The sequence below is a fragment of the Colossoma macropomum genome, unplaced genomic scaffold, assembly GCF_904425465.1.
Source record: "Colossoma macropomum unplaced genomic scaffold, Colossoma_macropomum, whole genome shotgun sequence".
Taxonomy (NCBI): domain Eukaryota; kingdom Metazoa; phylum Chordata; class Actinopteri; order Characiformes; family Serrasalmidae; genus Colossoma; species Colossoma macropomum.
The window spans coordinates 27,332,610-27,340,598 of record NW_023494799.1 but is presented as its reverse complement, the minus strand read 5'-3'; positions in this window follow the sequence as shown (position 1 = coordinate 27,340,598).

Below are 7,989 nucleotides of genomic sequence, written 5' to 3'. Positions count from 1 at the left end.
ACTTGGTAATTACTATGAAACTAACAGCTAAGTTATTTAGTTATGAGAGTTACAAAATTTAAGTGTGGTCCCACATACAGTCTCTTAGACTTTAAAGGGTTAAACATATGGCTTCTATAAATGTAAAAAATGTAAATCTTCACAGTTTAAGCCCTTTAACTGCAGGCTTATTATTTAGTTGTTCCATCCATCCATCCATCATCTAAACCGCTTATCCTTCTGGGTCGCGGTGGGGTGCTGGAGCCTATCCCAGCTGTCATTGGGCGGAAGGCAGGATACACCCTGGACAGGTCGCCAGTCCGTCGCAGGGCAGACAGACAAACATACACATTCAATTCAGGCAATTTTAGCACGTCCAGTTGGCCTGACTGCATGTTTTTGGACTGTGGGAGGAAACCGGAGTACCCGGAGGAAACCCACGCAGACACGGGGAGAACATGCAAACTCCGCACAGAAACGACCCTGGTCGCCCGGCTGGGAATCGAACCCAGGCCCTTCTTGCTGTGAGGCAACAGCGCTACCCACTGCGCCACCGTGCCACCCTATTTAGTTGTTAATCTTAAGAATTATTATTGAATAACTAATATAAAAGATGTAGTTATGAGAGTGAAGAATTGAAGGTCTATGAATGGGTCACTAAGTTTAAAGAGTTAAAACTAGGGCTTCTGCAGATGTAATTTCTCTATTTTATGGTGAAAGTGTTTATGCAGATTTTAAAAACAACATAGGGACTCTTCATGTTTAAAACCCTTTTGACTGCAGTCTTTTTCAGTTATTAATCATATAATTGTGTTATTCAGTAAGTACTTTAAATGACTTGGTATGTACTATGAAACTCATGCGTATGATCTTGTAGTTATGAGAGTGAAAAACTAAAGTGGACACACATACAGTCTCTTAGAGTTTAAAGCATTAAAATTGTAGCACCTAGAGATGTAATTTCTGTATTTTATGGTGAAAGAGTTCATTCTGATTGAAGAACTTGGGGACTCTTCTTAATTTAAACCCCTTTAACTGCAAGCTTATTATTCAGTTATTTATATTAAGACTTATTATTCAGCAACTACTTGGTAAGTACTATGAAACTGAGTTAAGTAGTTGTGAGAGTGAGGAATTGAAAGCCTATCAATGGGCCCCTTGGAGTTAAACGTGACTTCTACTGATGTAACTTCTCTGTTTTATGGTGCAAGAGTTCATTCAGATTAAAAAATGGAGAGTCTTCATAGTTTAAACCCTTTTAAATGCAGGTTAATTTTTCAGTTGTTAATCTTAAAACACATTATTGAGTAACTGCTTTTCATTTTTGGGTAACAACTACAAAACTAATACAAATTCTGTAGATGTGGAGGCTCACATACAGTTGCTTAGATTTTAAGAGGTTAAACGTGGTCCCTATGAATTTCTCTATATCATTATGAAATAGTTCATTCAGATTAAAAACAAAAATAAACTAAGGACTTAGTTTACTGCAGGTAACTACTAGAAAAGTAATATGTGGGTTATGTATTTATTACAGTGAGAAATCGCAGTGAAGGCCCTCATACTGCATCTTAGAACATAAGGGGTTAAACATATGGCTTCTGCAGATGTAATTTCTCCATTTTATTGTGAGAGAGTTGATTCAGATTAAAAAAAGAACCTAGGGACTCTTTTTAGTTCCTTAATCTGATTGAATGCACCAGTTCCCCTGAACCTACATAACTCTATATCCCCAGCCTGATGGCTCAGTCCATCTGTTGGAAAGGCCTCACTATCTGACACTCTGGTGCTACACACAGTCTGTTTAATGTTAGTCTCTTCCTCCTCGAAGCTCCACAGCCACAGGTTTCATCCAGCACACATACATACAGACACACATATGGAAACACACACACACACATATACACACATGCCCGAGGGACTCGAATGGCATCTGCCCTGAAGTTTGTGCCAAAACAGGAGGAAGCAGAAGCCTGCAGCTTGGAGCAACAGCCTGCCAGTCGACAGCACTGAGGGGTCTGGCAGGCCTTGTGGTTCAGCTGAGGGTTGCTGATAATATCCACATGGGTCTGCCCGTGGACACCTTCAAAGGACGCCATTTTCTCGAGAAAAAAGTCGCCTGGCCGCTAAAGGCAGCCCCTGGGCATATAAGCACGATACGCCTACCGCCAAAGCATAATTTGTTACAAAAGAGACATAACGACATTAAAGCTGTCTTGCTGTATGTGGTGACTGTGGAGGTAATGGCAGTTATTAGATTTAGCCTCCGTACACAGCGGCTATTATTATTATTTCCGGGAGACTGATGGATGACACGGCTGACCAGAACGTTTCGGTTTCCACTTTGGTCAGCAGAGGTTGTGTACGTGGCTCCCTGAGATGGTTAAAATGTGAAGTGTAACTCGGACCACTTGAATTTGGGCTTTGACAATTAATTGGTTAAATTCAATTAGTCACTTTAAAAAAAATACCTTCTCAATGAATTAGCAATTTTGAAATTCTTTCTGAAATTAAATTTAAATTTTATTTAATTATTTTTTAAAGTTATTTTAAACTCTTCTACTGGCCTCTTTCACTGTAAGAAACAGAGTCTGATGGATATAACAATTTATATATACATATATCGCTGCTGTCGGAACAAAACCTCATGTCTCCTCCAAAATGGTCACTTTACAGGAGAAGGAAATAACATACTTCACTTTTAATGTAAGTCACTGGAACCAGACTTTTTTACAAGTAATTTTGGGCCGTTTCTTTTAATCCATTCATCATGAAATTTACATATAATGTAAACGGAAACAGGCATTTTCAATTCTGTCAAAAACTGAAAAACTAAATAATATATAAACTATATAGGACATGAATATATTGCCACATAATGTTATACGGTCTTTTTTAAGTCTTTCTAGTTCTGTCTTTTACCAATAAAGCACTTTTTGAAATACTATGCACAATTTGTTATTAAGTCTGCAGTGGAAAACACTCTGAGAAGGGCTAATTATTTCTGTCCAATAAAAGTTAATTTTCTTTAATAGAATCATCATACTTGTATTTAAACTCTGCAAGTATTGTAGCAATATTCATATTTCATTGTTAAGTTTTGGTCAGAAACAAAAGGAAAAGGAAACTTATCCAGTCATGATTTTTTTCTCAGTAGTGTCTAGGTAGACACAGCTAAACTGGCTGTCCCATTGGTTAGGACTTCAGAAGCTGAACTAAAGGCCAAACACATCAGATTAACCACTAGCACAATTAGGAGCTTGCAGTGGAGTCAACCAATCACCATTTGATTTACCAATTTTGTGTTTCTATGCTTTCTGGATGTTCTGGGTATGTCACTGACTGCGAGAGCAGTAGCCTGACCGGTGCATTTCAGATGTTAGAAATGGAAAACATAAAAAACATTAAGTGAAAAAGCAATTCATATGACTGCATTTAGTCTAGAATGCACAAAAATGTTAATGTGATTTGCCATTAGCTTGGTGCTAAAATACTACTGGAATCCCAAAGGTGGCACTAGCAGAAATTAGCATTATCTTGTGAGTGTTTTGACATTTCTAGCCAGCACTGAAGGCACTGAAAATGCTTGATCACCCAATAAAACCTCAAAATCATTAGTATAATAATTGATTACTACTATAGTCAGACATCCTTGGTTAAGATTTGAAGTTCCGCGACACAAAAAAGGAAGCCTTGGCTATGTGGTGGGCTGGACAAGGCCTCTGAAAGGTAGGAGATCCTGGCACAGTTTCAGCGGGTCTGTGATCCTAAACCATGTCCAAGCCACAGATGGAAAGTATAAATTATTAGCGAAGCATGGTGCATTTGTACATAATGTTAGGATTTTTTTTCACTAGCATCTATCTTTGCACTTTTGCTAACAGTAGCTATGGGAGCTCTAATAAGCAATATTGCAGTGCTTTTGTAAAACAAGCTGTGGTGTCATCGGATTCAGCGTGGAGAACGGTGGAGGATTTCTGAGGAGCTCTAAGCTGTTTAAAGTGTGCTGAGTCTTAGGACATGGAGAGCGTGGATTAGAGCTCAAACGCACTCCCAGCGATGATAAAACCAATGCGCTTCGGCTCATAGATGTCAGAGTGTTTCTGAGCATGACCACGCTCTACTTTTTTCTGGGCGTAAGTGCAAATAGGTGCCCTTTCCCACTTCTCTGCCTTTAAGCATGTCAGAACAGAAGCTGCTGGAAGGAAAAAAAAGCTTTGGGATGACATTCGCTTTTAACGTAACCAGTGGTTTTTGGAGCTAAAAAGAGAAAAGAGTTGCATTTTCTACACTTGTCAATCAGAATATGTCGGTTTCTCATTAGCTGCTCCGTTAGCCGCCATGCTGTGCGTTCGGATTGAGCTACTGCAGTGGTGCTGCAGTAAACTGGAGCGCAGGGCATGTGCTGTGCAGAAAGCCTGGATCCAGGTCAGCTGCCTGCAAGGGCCTCAGCTGCGGAGAAGGGCTTCACCTGTCATCGCCCAGGGGCCCTATGCCCCCTGTGCGCCCCCACCCCCAACCAGCACGTGCAAGCCCCTCACCCACATAGTCCAGCCTGACCCACTCCCTCATGCATGCATTCCAACGAAACATGCATATGTGCTGCAGTTTTGTTACAGCCAGCAATGAAATTGGACCAGAATGATCCGGAAAGACATTCCAGCACTGTCTAAGTAACTTACAAAAGGAAAAGATTTCACCACCCTTCTACCATTAAACCGTTAACCATATCTGTGTCTCAAATCGAGTACTTCCACAGTGTATTACCAAAAAAATGAAATGTGTTGAACAGGGGTTCAACAGGGGCTGCCACGCATAGCAGAAAAGGCAAATTAGTGCAAAAAGTTCACAAGCATTCTTGATTTTAATACTGGCCGTTGTTTATAAGCTATTCAGGCATGATTCAATGGCCCAAAGTATACAGTACCCTTTTTTTGTTATTTCTGTTTAGTGCAAACAGCATTTGATTTGAAATGATAACAAACATCCTGTCACTAGATAGTGAAGTACACGGTGTATAGTGTAAGATTTAAATGAAGCCTAATCACATTTCAGCCCAGACAGAAGGCATCTCGTTAAATGTAGCGTGGAGTCTGTTATTATGGAGAAAGGTTTGTAGAAGCTGTGTGAAACGTGAGCCGTGGAAGTTGATTTTAACTGGTGAGTTGAGTTTACTGTTTTCTGTCCACCTAACTGAAGAGGCTGATGTCACTGTTCCCTAATACCAGAGTAAGGACAGATTTTTCATCGGAAGCTCCTTTTTTCATAGCCACGCCCCACACAAACCAATCCTGCTGTAGTACTACGTGACTGACTACCAGTGAGCAGGCAATCTAGCTGTTATAAAACCTGTGTCTGTAGTGCCTACTTTATGAAAGATCAGTCCCACAATTTCACAGAAGCGAAACTGGGCTTTGGAGAGCAGCTTGTTAGCAGAGATTTTCTGTTCCTTCGGTCATTCTCCCTCTGAAAGTCCTTTCTCCATAATTTGGCTAATCAAGAAATGCTCACATTGTTTGAATTGTTTATTGCCTTTCATAGCCTAGACCAGAGGTTGGCAACCTGAATGTTAAGAAGAGCCACTTTGTCCTTTCAACAAAAATCAAACCACCTTGAGAGCCACATTTTATGTCCATTTTATTAAAGTTACGTTTTACCATCTTGGCTGAAAATATGTCTTAATATATGGTGGCTAATGTCCTAGTATCAACTAAAAAAATATAATATAAATGAAAACGCAGACTTACTTTGCTCAGCTTTAAGGTTTAGCTCAGCTATTGTTGCTCTTCTTGCATCTCTGGCAGGAAACTTTACCACAAAAGTGGAATAATTTCTTGTAAAATGTCTCTCAACGTTTGATTTTTTTATGAGGCTGAGGTCAGCTTCACATTCACCAGCTTATTGTTGTAATTTTCCCGTTCCACCTTAAATGGCGCCTGGGGTACCAGATAGCTACTGCCGCACCATTTAAGGTGGAACGGGAAAATTTGAACAAGAAGCTGATGAATGAGAAACTGACTTCAGCTTTGTGACTTTTTAGTATTTGACAGTTTCTTGTTGCAGATTAATCATATCAGGAAACCAGCTGAAGTAATTATGAGTGCAAATAAGTCCATTCATCTCCAAATTTTCAATGTTCATCTTAAATCTTTCTCTTTGCCTTTTCATTAGCTACTAGCTAGGCAAGATGTTGTCTGCTTTGTTATGGTGACCAGCAGTCTGCGTGCCAATCTTCAGGCTTGAAGGGTGAATTAGCAGTTGTAGGCTACATTAACTCCAGTGTTTAAGACCATTTAGTGTTAAAACTGTGTTAGAACGATCAGCACAGCTTTATTTTACCAAAAAAGAGGATTATTTTATTTTTACCTAAAAATCTAATTCTGCTGTGGGACTGCAACAAGGCAGTGAAAGAGCTGACCCCTGGCCTAGACTTAGTATTATACTTAAGTAATTGTTAACATTGGGCCTCATTCAGCAATATTTAAGAAAAAAAGTTTTTTCTTAAATTTGTTGTTGAGAACTATCCTAAAAAAGTCTGTCAGATTCATGAATTGATTTAAGAATTGTCTGCACCTTTGTGCTCTTGAGTGTGTTACATATTCTAGTGTCAGCGAAGAACACGTGGGAAACATTGCACTTCAAACGGTCAGCAAGGGAGGTCCACCGCTCAGTGCTAACCAAGCGGCCAAGAAGCTGGCAGCTCACTTACAGCCACACAATCTCTGTTCATTGCAGACAACCTTAACCTACCTGACCAAACCCACAGCCCAGCACAGAATAACACATAAAAAACAATGTTGCACCTCTTAATCCAACAACAGCAACATGAACACATTAAAGTCTCTCCTTACCAGAAGCTGAGCACCTCCCGAGAGCCTTTTTGCACAGCCATTTTGCATGGCCAATCCTTCTAGTAGCACCACAATACCTTTATAGGATCATTTAGATATTTTTAATATTTGCAATCAAGTTTCTGCCCCCTTTATTGATGGATAAGGTGGTCTTACCTTAAACTCAGTGCTCATAGTATCCAAATTTATATATCAGGTTATGTGTAAATGGAACTAGTTGGTTTGGTATGTGCACGGTGCAGGCTAACTTGTGGCTTGGTCAGCTAAGTCAATTTCTGTAGCCTAGCTAGCTTCAGTAGCTACATGACCTAACTTTAGCAAACTAAGAAATAGATTCACCACCTTCCAAATTCCAATATAACTGAGGGCATCAGCCCCCTGCACTTATCCCTTTTCTTCTCTTGCTAACTCTGGTTTAAGCTACATCATCTACTTCAGCTGGAGCTCCCAAATGTGGCTCCAAAGGTGCAAATTAAGGGGAGCTGATTGGAATGCGAAGCCCTGGCATCAGTGATTTGGAAGTGCTCCCATTTGGCATCATCCCCGCACCCAGACACACATGTGCGCAAAAAAACAGCCTCAGTCAGCTCACCAACGTAAGTGCATATGGTGCGTAAGCAATGTATCCCCCTAAGGAGGCTGTTTGCTTTTGGTGAGGCAGAATATGAGGCACGCAAACACTTCAAAACAGGCAGCTTTACATATCTGGACGTTATAATCTCAGTTCACAAGACTTTCCATGCAGATCTTTTAAACAGCATATCCCAAGGTTAGCATATAGCTGATCTAGAGAGCAATCACTGAGTTAAAAATAAGACATAAGTACATTTTTATTTGTTGTTTGTAGAATAATGTCTGTGATGGTAGAATGATATCTGTGAACAGTCTGATTGTGAGTGAGATATCAGAAGAGGTTCAGATAAGAGTTAGCGTAAAGCTAATATACGAAACAGTCATTGAGGTAAGAAGAGCTCAGTAAACATCTTTTGTTTGTAGAACATTGCCTGGGCTAGATAATCTGATTGTGGGTGAAATATTAAATGAGCCGTATCTAGAAGCTAGTACGGTGATATGAAACAAAAGACCATATTTGACTTTTGGATTTGGATACAAATCAGGGGCTCATTGCTCAACGCACCACTGAATCCTTTAGCAGTCC